We start from the raw sequence: 15,825 nt of genomic DNA on the forward strand, positions 1-15,825 counted from the left end.
ATTATATAATTAGGGGTAGGACCAGATAAGCTCAGGCTTCATTCCTGCTCCTTTTCGAACTGTACTATATTTTGTTTTGCTTTTGTTTTAACTTTTCTTTTGCATTATTGTATTTTTATTGTCATTTTTATTTAAAAGAGTTCGAAATAAACATTCATTCATTCATTCATACGCTGATGAAGTCTGGACGTCTAAACAATATTAATTATTACCAGAAGAGGTTTGTTTTCAACTGTATTGATGCAGCCCACTAAACAATTCCATGTATAAAATAAACCCATGTAATACAATGGGGAGATATACTGATGCCATGGCCCTCTTAGTGGTCTACTGATGCCACGGCCCTCTTAGTATTGATGCCACGGCCCTCTTAGTATATATGCCACGGCCCTCTTCAGCACCTTAATTGGGCAGCGAATGATGATCTGTTTTTGTAAAATTGCAAAACCGTCTGCTGCTGTTTTTAGGCATTGTCACAGGCAATTTGTGGAAAGAGAGGATACACTAATTCACAGAACAAAACCTGTCTTAAAACACTTTTATTCCAAAGATTTTAATCCAGAGTGTGTACTTTTCTTTGTGTTTTCTTTGTTATGTTATGTAAAGCACTATGGTCAACACTGTTGTTTTGAAATATGCTCTATAAATAAAGTTGGATTGGATTGAAGGCTGTACCAGTAGCAGCAGTGTGTTTCTACAGCCTACTCCTGACGCTTGTTTATGGATCCTGCCGCAAAAGGCAGGCGCGGCCTCTGCGCTTAGAGGCAGGCCCACGTCCGTCTTGAGTGACAGCTGGCTGTCAGCCAGGCAGGCACCGCTGTTAAGAATAGATGCGTTTTAAAATATATATTTTTTTTGTGGCTTTCGCCTTTATTTTATATTTTTTATGGAGGGACAGACAGTAGGCTGACAGGAAATGGGGAGAGAGATGGGGGGAAGACATGCAGTAAAGGCCGTCGAGATCGGGAGTCGAACCCGCGGCACACTGCCAGACTGGATTACCAGCCAAGGTGCCTGGACCACTGAGCCATGGCCCAGGCCAGCGCGATGCGTTTTACTGACAGAATAGCGTTGTTAATATAGTTGTTACTTCGTATTGTAACGCGAGGCGCTACACAAGCGATCCGTGTTAACAGTAGAGTTGTTAACATAACAGTAGAGTTGTTCAGGCATTAACACAAATGGAATGGATTTCTTGATTTCCTTGTAGGCCTATGAGAAGCATTGGTTGGAACTTGGACGTGACATTACACAAGTTTCCGTTTTTAACGTATTAGTTTTAATAGTTATATTAGTTCATATTTTGAACAATTCCATGCTGTATTGATGTGGTACTGTGATAGATTGAATACTGGCTCTAGATGCCTGCAGTAGACTGCAGAGGGCGCTAACGTAATGGCTTGTGCCTTATATGGCACAAGCCATATGGTTTGAGGATCGATTGGTCATGCCCGAGTAGAATACAGCGGGCGCTAATGCTGTTCTCCGTCATTAATACAGTGAATGGAGACACAGAAACACGTTGTCATTACTGTTCATTCAGTTAATCATCTTTTCCCCTTATTCAAGGTAAAATGCTGGTTCACCTAATGATGGTTTTAGATGAGGACATTTTGCCATGAACCCTTGATGGTAGGCCTTTCCTTGATCTAATAGGGAAAACCATGAATTACCACCCAGGTTGTTCATAATATCCTGGACTCTTGGAATGGGCTGGCGACCGGGTAGTGTCTTTCTGTTCAGATCTCGATATACACAGCCTCAGGCTACCATATTTCTTTCTGACACACGATGGGTGAAGCGTAAGGAGATTTAGACTTCTCCACCCAGCCATGGGCAATCAGATCATGCAGATAGTCCTTCATCTCTTGGTACAGGGGTTTGGGCACAGACAGATACGACCGTGCAACAGGCTCACTGTCCTTTAAGGTAATGCTCAACTGCAGCTTCTCAACACAGCCAATGTCATCCTCTGTTCTTGAAAAGGAGTGGCATTCCTCTCGCAGCATCTGTGTAGCTACCTCTTGCTGGTGTATGTCCAGGTGACTCAATTCAACTGGGGGATCCCATACATCATGAGTGTCACACTCAGTCTCCGTTTGCTCTTCTCTGAGCGGCGTGACGGTGGCAATCATGGCTGTGTCTGTATCTGGAGGATTGTACTTTGGTACTCTGCTGGCACCTGCTGGGCTGAGAGGGTGAGACACAGGGGTGCTGCTAGAGATGGCAGGCATTTTGGAAGTGGATGCAGTCGTTGTCAAGGGAGGACTTCTGCCTGGTTCTGAGATTGCTGCTGTATGTTTTACTTTCTTAGAGACTTACTTAGTCTTTTTGTCCTTCTTGCTTGTTTTGGTGACTTCCTTCGCAGTGAACTCCTCTTCCTCACGTTCGGCTGCTTCGCTGAAATCGGCATGGCCGTCTGTATCTGTGTGTTTGCGTGCGTGTCTGATGAGTTTCTGCACTGAGGTTCTTGACATTTCTGTTCAACTGGGTCTTCCTCTGACTGCACGGAATGGACAGCAGTTGGGCGCTCTGGCACTGCTGTTTTCTTCCTGTTTTGCCTCTCCGTCTCATTTGCATAAGCAATGTTCAATTTCTCAAGAAGGACCACATCTGTAATATTTGGATCTGTTAGACATGGCTGCAAATCACTTCTGATATTGTCATTGTGTAGGCCAATGAGCACCGTGTGCAGGAAGGCACTCTGTACCAGTGCTGGGTTATACTTTAAGCCCGATTATGCTTCTTGGGAAGCAAATAAAACATTCTGTCTTAAATCCAGGGTGCGAATGACAACGTTTTGCGAAGTTTCTTTGCTGCGTTGGACTTCTAATGTGAGTTGCCTGTAGAGCTCAGTGGCCCCTTTCTCCTTATAGTGGAAGCGTAATATTCTTCTCAGCATAGGCAATGATAAGTCAAGACTGCCCTCCAGGTAGCTGCAAAGCTGTAGTCCTGGCACAATAGCTCTTATTACTGCATTGACAATTTACAGCTCCAGGCAGCCAGTGCTCAGTCCATTTTCAATCTGACGGGCTAGGCTCGAGAAGGTGAGTCTGTCTGACTGAGTAGAATACAGCGGGCACTAATGCTGTTCTCCGTCATTAATACAGTGAATGGAGACACAGCAACACGTTGTCATTACTGTTCATTCAGTTGATCCATCTTTACCCCTTATTCAAGGTAAGATGCTGGTTCACCTAATGATGGTTTTAGATGAGGACATTTGTGTGTTATTTTGCCATGAACCCCTGATGGTAGGCCTTTCCTTGATCTAATAGGGAAAACCATGAATTACCACCCAGGTTGTTCATAATATCCTGGACTCTTGGAATGGGCTGGCGACCGGGTAGTGTCTTTCTGTTCAGATCTCGATATACACAACCTCAGGCTACCATATTTCTTTCTGACACACGATGGGTGAAGCGTAAGGAGATTTAGACTTCTCCACCCAGCCATGGGCAATCAGATCATGCAGATAGTCCTTCATCTCTTGGTACAGGGGTTTGGGCACAGACAGATACGACCGTGCAACAGGCTCACTGTCCTTTAAGGTAATGCTCATCCTCTGTTCTTGAAAAGGAGTGGCATTCCTCTCGCAGCATCTGTGTAGCTACCTCTTGCTGGTGTATGTCCAGGTGACTCAATTCAACTGGGGGATCCCATACATCATGAGTGTCACACTCAGTCTCCGTTTGCTCTTCTCTGAGCGGTGTGACGGTAGCAATCATGGCTGTGTCTGTATCTGGAGGATTGTACTTTGATACTCTGCTGGCACCTGCTGGGCTGAGAGGGTGAGACACAGAGGTGCTGCTAGAGATGGCAGGGCTTTTGGAAGTGGATGCAGTCGTTGTCGAGGGAGGACTTCTGCCTGGTTCTGAGATTGCTGCTGTATGTTTTACTTTCTTAGAGACTTTCTTAGTCTTTTTGTCCTTTGTTTTGGTGACTTCCTTCGCAGTGAACTCCTCTTCCTCACGTTCGGCTGCTTCGCTGAAATCGTCATGGCTGTCTGTATCTGTGTGTTTGCGTGGGTTCTCAGCTTCTTGGGAAGCAAATAAAACCTTCCGTCTTACATCCAGGGTGCGAATGACAAAGTTTTGCTGCGTTGGACTTCTGATGTGAGTTGCCTGTAGAGCTCAGTGGCCCCTTTCTCCTTATAGTGGAAGCATAATATTCTTTTCAGCATAGGCAATGGTAAGTCAGGACTGCCCTCCAGGTAGCTGCGAAGCTGTAGTCCTGGCACAATAGCTCTTATTACTGCATTGACAATTTCCAGCTCCAGGCAGCCAGTGCCAGTCCATTTTCAATCTGACGGGCTAGGCTCGAGAAGGTGAGTCTGTCCTTTTGGCCAAGTTATCCGATCTGACCAGTGAGTTTAAACTCCTTGCGCCACACTGGAGTGGGTACCTGCATCTGTATGGTGTTCTGAGGTGTCACAGAACTTGCCTGTACTATGTTTACATCACCTTCATTCCCCTTATGACTGGCAAGTGCTTCCATTTCACTTTTGTTTTCATCTAGCGCCTGCTGCAGCACATGTAGTTCCCTCTGAATTCTCTGTTTTTCTTCCTCTTGTGCTGTTGAGGTGGCTACTCCAACATTACGTTTGGAAACAGCACTGACTGTAGTTAGTTCACAGATTGTATCATTCAAGCACAAGAGCTCTGCCATTCCATCATCCTCCAGATCCTTCACTCCATCTCGTTCCAGATATTTTACAATGTGACGTAATGACTAAAGACATTTGAGTCTTTCTTGTTATGACCTCCGGTTTGGGTCCCAAAATGTGGAGGAAGTCACATATCTCGATCAGCTGCTCTTTGGACAGGTTGCATAGTTCCTTGCTAATACCGTCGTGCAATTCTTCAATGGTTGCCATTGTAGCTGGGGGGGGGGGGGGGGGGGGGTATATTACTGTAGTGGGGCTTGGATGATGCTGACCGGACTTTGCTGCCACCCTTACTACTCACTGTATCTCAGGTGCACGCTCTGCTCCGTCAGTCTCTCTCCCCACCTCCTCCACAAGAACGCCTCCTCCAGTTGCTACCCTGGGTTGGTGAATAAAGGCTGAATGTCGATGGCGGGGGGATATCTGCCTGGCATGCAGATGCCCCTCTCAACACTCAAACCAGCGCGGTGCCTCCACAATGTAGTTCCCTTGAATAAGGGTAAACGATGATTAACTGAATGAACAGTAATGCCAACGTGTTGCTGTGTCTCCATTCACTGTATTAATGACCACAAATACTGTCATCATTCACAATTCACAACTCCAAAGATGCTCTAAACAAATGTCATCTCATAGGCACAAACATTTATACCAAAAAATATGTCATAGTGTCAGTCCCCATGCCCAAATATGGAGTCAACTGACATCATAATACTGACATCATAGACTGTGACATCATAGTAGTAATGTCATAGGCTGTGACTGGCCTCCAAGTACTGCATGGGTACTGCACAACCTAGAATGCATTTATTCCAGGATCTGAACATCATCGGCTCTTCACCGTTTTAGGACAACAAGCAGACAACCTAGATGTGATGATGAGAACAACTCTTACCGTTGTGAATTGTTTTCTCCTGGCATCAGAAAGATACCATCATGCATCCTGCTAAGGTGACCTGGCAGTTGACTCTAAATTCCTTCAGAAGAGCACACCATGGCACCTGCTTTAGCCACCTGTCTGCTCTCTCTGGCTGCTCCCTATCAAAGAAAAAAAGGACCGGTCATGGTCCTGACATAGCTCCAAGCACAGTGACAAGAGTTTTTAGCAACCTGCAAGGCCTTCATCCATCAGCCAAACTAGGAAACACATGTTATGGTAAAAGACTGTTGAGTCGGCAGATGGACACCTGACACCACGGTGTGACTAAAACAGAGACGTCGTACCGTGTTTAAATAATCGATTTATTTACGATGCTTTGTAAAACAGCGGTATGTTTTTTACGAAAGTCATACTGTCCTTGTGGTGCACATGGGTCCTTGTTATCGGCACTCATCAGTCTTCAGTGCAGTTCCCAATCCCAACAACAGACCAAAGCAGCCCCAAAGAGATCCACGTTCCGGCCTGCACCTGACTCCACACATGACTGGATTGGTCCACCAGACCTTGTGTCAAACCTTCGGCCAATCGTGTATTGCATCCCAGAGAATGAGACGGAGTTGGAGAAATGTTTGAGAAACTTGAGGCAGGAGACAGAGGATTGGAACCATGAGTTCTGGACCAAACAGAACATTACCTTTAGAAAGGAGAAGGATGCATATATGACCTCTATGTTGAAGGCACACGGCTTGTCTCAGCGTGATGAGCAAGGACGAAAGAGAACACTGAACAGTGAAGAAATGGCTGTGTTTTACAAAAGGTTTCTGGACAATAACATAATAAGACATTCAAATTATAACAAGGAATGGTACAAACGAAACTTCACCATCACCTTGTACATGGCCAGAGTGGTTCTTCACAGTATATGGAGGAATATCACAGAGAGACTACATGTAAAGAAAAAGAACACTCCTGCCACATGATAATAATAAATAAAATATTCGCCCACCTTCCAAATCCCAAAAAAAAAAAAAAAAGACTGTTGAGTCTGTCAGCTCCAGCAATTGTGAAATCAGCACCAACAGCTATCCGGCCATACCTCCGGCTAATGAGACTCGATAAACCAATTGGAACATGTCTCCTGTACCTGCCGTGCACATGGAGCATCGGTCTGGCTGCAGGCCCTGGATGCCTGCCCCACCTACACATGCTAACCTTGTTTGGTACAGGGGCTCTACTGATGAGAGGGGCTGGCTGCACCATCAATGACATGTGGGACAAGGACTTTGACAAGAAGGTGTCCAGGACCGCTACACCACCCATAGCCTCAGGGGAGATCTCTCAGATACAGGCTCTGGTGTTCCTCGGAGGCCAGCTGTCACTTGCACTAGGCATCTAGCTGTATCTTAATTATTACAGTATAGCACTTGGTGCTGCTTCATTATCTCTCGTCATCACCTATCCATTGATGAAGAGGATCACCTACTGGCCACAGCTTGTGTTGGGTCTAACTTTCAACTGGGGAGCACTGTTGGGCTGGTCTGCTGTCCAGGGCTCCTGTGACTGGTCAGTGTGTCTTCCTCTGTATTTCTCCGGAGTTATGTGGACGCTGATTTATGACACCATCTACAGTATGCTCACCAGGACAAAGATGATGACATCCAGATAGGACTCAAGTCTACGGCACTGAGGTTTGGGCATCAAACCAAACCGTGGCTGAGTGCCTTTATGGTGGCCATGATGTCAGGACTGGTAATGGGGGTCAATGCTGAACAGAGTCTACCTTACTATGCTGCCTACCTACCAACTACCCATCTGAGGCACGCCTTCAGGACCTTCTGCACGAGCAGACAGACACACCAACTGCTCCGTGGCTACCCTGCGTTGGATGACTTCATCCAGTATATGGAAAACCCCTACGTAGGGGAGCACGCAACCTTCCTGCCACGTGCGTGGAGCGTCTATCGCCACGACGGCGACAACCGCAGCAACAACGCAGTGGAGGGTAACGACTCATTTATTTCTCATTCCAAAGACTGCTTCACTGAGCAAGTGTCAATGGGCCATATGTGTGCTGCTGCACTGCTGCATGTTCCTATATTTCTTATAAATCTCAGATTATTTCAGGTTGGCATCACAGATGGAACGTTGCGGGTGGACAGACGCCACCCTTCCATTTGGCTGTTCATCCGCTGTATAAAGGAAGAGCAGAAGCTGTTGGAGACGGTCTGCTCCATCGTCTCCAACACTCCCCCCAGCGGAGGAAATGGCGAGAGCTGGATAGAAGGTTTGAGAGTTTCTTTATGCTAAGCATAATTAAATAATATAAAAGGCTTTTTGTGCACAACAAAATGTGTTCACTAGAACATTACTATTACAGTAACTAAAATCTAATGATTTTCTCCAACAGACTTCAGAGGCTCGTTCGTCAGTTCCGCCATGGACCCAGGACCCTGGAGCAATACTGGGATGCAATACTGGACTGCATCCATAACTATGTTTAATTTAAATTACTATTTTTATCTTTGGAGTATTTTCAATTTTACTTATTTTATTTATTTTATTTGTAAACATTACATTAATTATTTTTCAGAAAGGGAAAAAAATATTTTTAGGGGCATATCTGAACACCCTTTGTGATCTACCCTTTCCCCCCTGTTGTTTAATGTGATGATTCATCAAGTAAATGTTGATTACCGGACTTACTTGTGACAGTGTATTTCTTGAAGTAACTGGTTCTGTGTATATTGAATGGGTTTAATGAATCCACTAATGTTGAGATTCATAGGAGCAACCTTAAGCTGGCTGTTTGGGTTGTTCCTTCATGCGGCCTGCCAACGCATTGACATTTTGAAGTTTACTTTGAACAACACTCTATAAGGTGTCAGCTTTTTGTAAACGATTCATGTTGTCGTTTGTTTAGAATAGTTATAGTGTTTAAAACTAAAGCATGTTACACTAAACCTTTTCTTATACGCTGATGAAGTCTTGACGCCTAAACGATATTAATTATTACCAGTAGAGGTTTGTTTTCAACTGTCAGTTAAAATAATATTGATGCAGCCCACTAAACAATTCCATGTATAAAATAAACCCATGTAATACAATGGGGAGATATACTGATGCCATGGTCCAAAGATTTTAATCCAGAGTGTGTACTTTTATTTGTGTTTTCTTTGTTATGTTATGTAAAGCACTTTGGTCAACACTGTTGTTTTGAAATATGCTCTATAAATAAAGTTGGATTGGATTGAAGGCTGTACCAGTAGCAGCAGTGTGTTTCTACAGCCTACTCCTGACGCTTGTTTATGGATCCTGCCGCAAAAGGCAGGCGCGGCCTCTGCGCTTAGAGGCAGGCCCACGGCCGCCTTGAGTGACAGCTGGCTGTCACCGCTGTTAAGAATAGATGCGTTTTAAAATATATATTTTATTTGTGGCTTTCGCCACGAGTAGAATACAGCGGGCGCTAATGCTGTTCTCCGTCATTAATACAGTGAATGGAGACACAGCAACACGTTGTCATTACTGTTCATTCAGTTAATCATCTTTTCCCCTTATTCAAGGTAAAATGCTGTTTCACCTAATGATGGTTTTAGATGAGGACATTTGTGTGTTATTTTGCCATGAACCCCTGCTGGTAGGCCTTTCCTTGATCTAATAGGGAAAACCATGAATTACCACCCAGGTTGTTCATAATATCCTGGACTCTTGGAATGGGCTGGCGACCGGGTAGTGTCTTTCTGTTCAGATCTCGATATACACAACCTCAGGCTACCATATTTCTTTCTGACACACGATGGGTGAAGCGTAAGGAGATTTAGACTTCTCCACCCAGCCATGGGCAATCAGATCATGCAGATAGTCCTTCATCTCTTGGTACAGGGGTTTGGGCACAGACAGATACGACCGTGCAACAGGCTCACTGTCCTTTAAGGTAATGCTCAACTGCAGCTTCTCAACACAGCCAATGTCATCCTCTGTTCTTGAAAAGGAGTGGCATTCCTCTCGCAGCATCTGTGTAGCTACCTCTTGCTGGTGTATGTCCAGGTGACTCAATTCAACTGGGGGATCCCATACATCATGAGTGTCACACTCAGTCTCCGTTTGCTCTTCTCTGAGCGGCGTGACGGTGGCAATCATGGCTGTGTCTGTATCTGGAGGATTGTACTTTGATACTCTGCTGGCACCTGCTGGGCTGAGAGGGTGAGACACAGGGGTGCTGCTAGAGATGGCAGGCATTTTGGAAGTGGATGCAGTCGTTGTCAAGGGAGGACTTCTGCCTGGTTCTGAGATTGCTGCTGTATGTTTTACTTTCTTAGAGACTTACTTAGTCTTTTTGTCCTTCTTGCTTGTTTTGGTGACTTCCTTCGCAGTGAACTCCTCTTCCTCACGTTCGGCTGCTTCGCTGAAATCGTCATGGCCGTCTGTATCTGTGTGTTTGCGTGCGTGTCTGATGAGTTTCTGCACTGAGGTTCTTGACATTTCTGTTCAACTGGGTCTTCCTCTGACTGCACGGAATGGACAGCAGTTGGGTGCTCTGGCACTGCTGTTTTCTTCCTGTTTTGCCTCTCCGTCTCATTTGCATAAGCAATGTTCAATTTCTCAAGAAGGACCACATCTGTAATATTTGGATCTGTTAGACATGGCTGCAAATCACTTCTGATATTGTCATTGTGTTGGCCAATGAGCACAGTGTGCAGGAAGGCACTCTGTACCAGTGCTGGGTTATACTTTAAGCCCGATTATGCTTCTTGGGAAGCAAATAAAACATTCTGTCTTAAATCCAGGGTGCGAATGACAACGTTTTGCGAAGTTTCTTTGCTGCGTTGGACTTCTAATGTGAGTTGCCTGTAGAGCTCAGTGGCCCCTTTCTCCTTATAGTGGAAGCGTAATATTCTTCTCAGCGTAGGCAATGATAAGTCAAGACTGCCCTCCAGGTAGCTGCAAAGCTGTAGTCCTGGCACAATAGCTCTTATTACTGCATTGACAATTTCCAGCTCCAGGCAGCCAGTGCTCAGTCCATTTTCAATCTGACGGGCTAGGCTCGAGAAGGTGAGTCTGTCTGACTGAGTAGAATACAGCGGGCACTAATGCTGTTCTCCGTCATTAATACAGTGAATGGAGACACAGCAACACGTTGTCATTACTGTTCATTCAGTTGATCCATCTTTACCCCTTATTCAAGGTAAGATGCTGGTTCACCTAATGATGGTTTTAGATGAGGACATGTGTGTGTTATTTTGCCATGAACCCCTGATGGTAGGCCTTTCCTTGATCTAATAGGGAAAACCATGAATTACCACCCAGGTTGTTCATAATATCCTGGACTCTTGGAATGGGCTGGCGACCGGGTAGTGTCTTTCTGTTCAGATCTCGATATACACAACCTCAGGCTACCATATTTCTTTCTGACACACGATGGGTGAAGCGTAAGGAGATTTAGACTTCTCCACCCAGCCATGGGCAATCAGATCATGCAGATAGTCCTTCATCTCTTGGTACAGGGGTTTGGGCACAGACAGATACGACCGTGCAACAGGCTCACTGTCCTTTAAGGTAATGCTCATCCTCTGTTCTTGAAAAGGAGTGGCATTCCTCTCGCAGCATCTGTGTAGCTACCTCTTGCTGGTGTATGTCCAGGTGACTCAATTCAACTGGGGGATCCCATACATCATGAGTGTCACACTCAGTCTCCGTTTGCTCTTCTCTGAGCGGCGTGACGGTGGCAATCATGGCTGTGTCTGTATCTGGAGGATTGTACTTTGATACTCTGCTGGCAGCTGCTGGGCTGAGAGGGTGAGACACAGGGGTGCTGCTAGAGATGGCAGGCCTTTTGGAAGTGGATGCAGTCGTTGTCGAGGGAGTAAGTAAGTAAGTAAATTGTATTTATATAGCACCTTTCACAAAGTGCTTTACATGCAATAAAATACAAGACAACGAAAACAAAGCAGATAAAAAGATTGCTGTACAATTCATCTCAAATAAATGACAATAAAAGCATGAGTCAATAAGTAAAGGAAAAATCAGAAAATTCAGGTTGAACCATTTACAAATGCTTGATTAAAGAGGAAAGTTTTAAGGCTGTTTTTAAAAATGTCCACAGAAGGGGCAAGTCCAAAGTCTGGCCGTTACAGCCTGAAATGCTTTGTCACCTTTGTTTTTTAATTCCGTGGGGGGTGGGGCTAACAGACCCTGTTCTGCAGACCTAAGGGCCCTTCTGGGCACATAACGTGGCACAAGTTCAGCCAGGTAATCTGGGGCCTGACCATGCATAGCTCTAAAAGTGAGCACCAGTACCTTAAACTGGACCCTGAAATTCACAGGAAGCCAGTGCAGGGAGGCCAGGATTTAGAGAGTGATGTGAGACCGTCTGCTGGTTCTGGTTATAAGTCTGGCTGCAGAGTTTTGGATCAGTTGGAGGCGGTCCATGGAGGATTTATTTAGACAGGTGAAAAGAGAGTCGCAATAGTCCAGGCGTGATGATACAAATGCGTGGATTATGAGTTCCCGTTCCGAGTATGAGACTATTGATCTAAGCTTGGCGATGTTTCTGAGGTGGAAAAAGCATGTCCGGGTAACTGATTTGATGCATTGATTGGTCAAAATTGACGCCAAGGTTTCTGAGGTTGGGACGCACGTTGGGTTTGAGGGGGCCGATACAGTCTACCACCTTGGGAACAATGTTATCAGGGGCAATAATTAGTACCTCAGTTTTTTCGTTGTTCAGCTGGAGGAAGTTATCTGACATCCAGGCCTTAATGGCTGATATACAGTCAAATAAAACATTGAAATTAAAATCTGCAGGGCACTTAGTGTTAAAAGAATAATGAAGCTGGATGTCATCTGCATAAAAATGGTATGAAATATTAAAAGTGCTGATAAGGTGTCTTAGGGGTAGCATATATAACGAAAATAGGGTTGGACCCAGAACTGAGCCCTGGGGCACCTCACAGGAGAGGGGGACAGAGTCAGAGACATGTTGGCCCACTGCCACTGAAAAAGTTCTGCCTATAAGGTAGGAGGAAAACCAATCGAGGGCTTTACCCGTGACCCCCACTCTATCCCTAAGCCTATTGATTAAAATGGTGTAATCTATCGTGTCAAACGCAGCACTGAGGTCCAACAGGACCAAAATTGATCCTCTACCGGCATCTGATGACATCATTAGGTCATTTGATACTTTTAAAAGTGCTGTCTCAGTGGAGTGCATTTGTCTAAAACCGGATTTAAAACAGTTAAAAGTTGTTCAGCAACCATTTTTTGCTTGGAAATGGGCCGATAGCTACTAGGAAGAGCTGGATCTAAAGCTTTTAAAGCGGCTGAACAGTGGCTGTTTTAAAATAAGAGGGGACATGGCCAGAGATCAGTGAATGGTTGATGATGTTGAGCAGGGATGGACCTATGGAGTTAAACACATCTTTCAACATGGTGATTGGGAGGACATCTAGTGGACTGAAGAAGATTTCATGCTGCTTACTATGAGTTAAATGATGGAGGGAAATGGGTGCAAATGAATCCAGGATCGACTGATGGTGGTGGTTGGGGACCAGATGAGAGGTGGGATTGGAGGGGACAATTCCCGCCCTAATGTTGGCAACTTTGTTAACAAAAAATAAGAGAAAATCATTGCAATCGTTTTCAGAGAAAACATGGGGATTGGGCGTTGGTGGACAAACAATATTGCTAATTGTGTCAAAAAGGACCTTTGGGTTACGTTTACAGGATAAAATTAGTTTGCTAAAATATGTGGCTCGTGCATGTTTGACCATAGAGTTAAAATTAATTAAGTGATTTAAGACGTAGGCACTCAGCCCTTCTACACTCGCGTCTTAAGCGGTGAGTATCCTCGTTTAGCCAGGGAGTTTTATTTAAAGTGCGGACAGTGCAAGATTTAAAAGGAGCAACTATGTCTAAAATATCAGTACAGTGCGAGTTAAAAGAGTGAACTAAAACATCAATATCAACACTGGCATTTGGAGGCAGTTGAATTATAGTATTGTCAAAGGCGGCAGAAAACCATTCGGCTGATAGACCATTTAAAATACGTGAGCGCTTAATGCGTGTTCCAGCCTAACAGTCAGGGCTAAAATATATGTTAAAAATTAAGGCTTTATGGTCCGACATGGCTTGGTCATCAGTAACAATGTTGTCAATACTTAAGCCAAAACTAAAAACAAGGTTGAGGGTGTTTCCCTTGTTGTGTGTGGGACCTGTAGCATGATGTACCAGATTAAAAGATTCAGTGATGCTGAGGAAGTTCATTGCTGAAAGGTCAGTGTGACTGTTGATGTGATAGTTAAAATCTCCCAGTAATACAATAAAAAGGGTCAGTACGCCCTACTTCTGCCTGGTTCTGAGATTGCTGCTGTACGTTTTACTTTCTTAGAGACTTTCTTAGTCTTTTTGTCCTTCTTGCTTGTTTTGGTGACTTCCTTCGCAGTGAACTCCTCTTCCTCACGCTCGGCTGCTTCGCTGAAATCGTCATGGCCGTCTGTATCTGTGTGTTTGCGTGCGTGTCTGATGAGTGAGGAGGACACAGAGAAGTTCATTCCACAGGTGTCACACTGGTAAGGTTTCTCTCCCGTGTGTCGCCTCTTGTGATAGGTCAGCGCGGAGGGCTGGGCGAACGACTGGCCGCACACGTAGGGTTTCTCTCCGCTGTGCAGTCTGATGTGTATGTTGAAGTTGGAGGAGGTGGCGAACTTCAGGCCGCAGCGTTCACAGGTGAAGGGTGTGTACTGTTGCTGTAAGGCTGCATACTGCTGTGGTGCTGCTGTATATTGTAGCCGTGGGGTTGAATACTGCTGTTGGGGTGCTGCTTAATGGTGCTGTGGAGCCACATACTGCTGTGGTGTGACGGCATATGGCTGTGGTGGGGCTGCATATTGCTGTTGAGGTGCTGCATACTGTAATTGAGAGTATCCATACTGCAGATGTGGCGGTGTATACTGCTGCTGCGGAACATCTTGTGACTCGACCTGGTGCTGAGCTCCCGCCGTTCCCTGGTTGTCGGTCGAGAGTGCAAAGCATTGTTGGGGCGAGACCACTGGTTGTCGTATAGACTCTTGAATGAACAGTAATGACAACGTGTTGCTGTGTCTCCATTCACTGTATTAATGACCCACAAATACTGTATTTTATCATCATTCACAATTTCACATAGAACATATATGACTGAACACATGTCTCTTGCACAGTGTTGCTCAACATACAAATGTCCTACGGTTAAATGGTTTATCCACATCATGACAGTTCAATCATAGATATCTGATTTCAATACCCCAAATACAGTCTACCAACTGTACTGCACTTATTTCAAAACACTAACAGTTATTAGTATTAGTAACTTTGATACTTTTCACTCTCATGGGAGTACCAAACACATTTCAACAACATAAATACATTTCTGCATCATTCCCAGCTACAGTATATTAGCAAACTGTTGCTAACTAATTAGCTTTGTGTTCTTGGGTCACATAACATTGCATTGTTATCACCAGAAAACCCTTAGTAAACATTCCAAAGTGCATTATCCAAAACGGCAAAATAACACACAAAATGAATGTCCTCATCTAAAACCATCATTAGGTGAACCAGCATTTTACCTTGAATAAGGGGAAAAGATGATTAACTGAATGTAGCGGGGCAGATAGCGGAAATAATCGTTCACTTGCGGATACAAGCACCAAAATTGGTACACATACTCCTTAGGGATGGCTCTTTTGATAAAACCATTGTGCCAAATAAAATTTCAATATGGCGGCCATTTTTCAAGATGGCCGCCATTGAATATACAGTAATATTGCATTTCGCAATAAAATCCCATAGACTTGTGCTATTTGAATGATCTTGGTGTCAAATCATAAATTTTTCACTATGTAGAATCCAAATTTGGACCCATGGACTTACTCACTGGCTTCCTTGTACCATATATCAGTCCCGGAATCCTAATATTCTGCTAATTTAGAGGTTTGTGTTATGTCTGATTCAGGTAAAATGGATGGTAGTGTAAATCTTAATATTGTTAGAGGTTTAGTGTGTGTGTGTGTGTGTGTTTGTGTGTGGGGGGGGGGGGGGGGTCAGTATCAGCTGAGTAATTTGTTTGGTGTAGCTAAATAATGACTTCAGTGTCCCAAATGTTGTCTAATAAACCCTGCATATTTTAGCTAGATTACATGTAGTGTACCATGTATGATGTTAGACAACCGCGCCTGAATTGACAGGTTACCAGCACGGGAGAGCCGAGCCAATGGTAAGGGGGCTATACATGACTTATTCATGG

The 15,825-nt window shown here is 44.6% G+C and overlaps 1 pseudogene across 1 annotated transcript; it reads left to right on the forward strand.

Annotated features, from left to right (window-relative positions):
• The first annotated feature begins 6,522 nt into the window (after window positions 1-6,522).
• On the forward strand, window positions 6,523-7,853 carry LOC306926325 (4-hydroxybenzoate polyprenyltransferase, mitochondrial-like; annotated as a pseudogene). Its single transcript has one exon. The product of its transcript is annotated as a 4-hydroxybenzoate polyprenyltransferase, mitochondrial-like (transcript).
• The last annotated feature ends 7,972 nt before the right edge of the window (window positions 7,854-15,825 follow it).

The sequence above is a fragment of the Electrona antarctica genome (assembly GCF_951216825.1).
Source record: "Electrona antarctica genome assembly, chromosome: 7".
Lineage (NCBI taxonomy): Eukaryota > Metazoa > Chordata > Actinopteri > Myctophiformes > Myctophidae > Electrona > Electrona antarctica.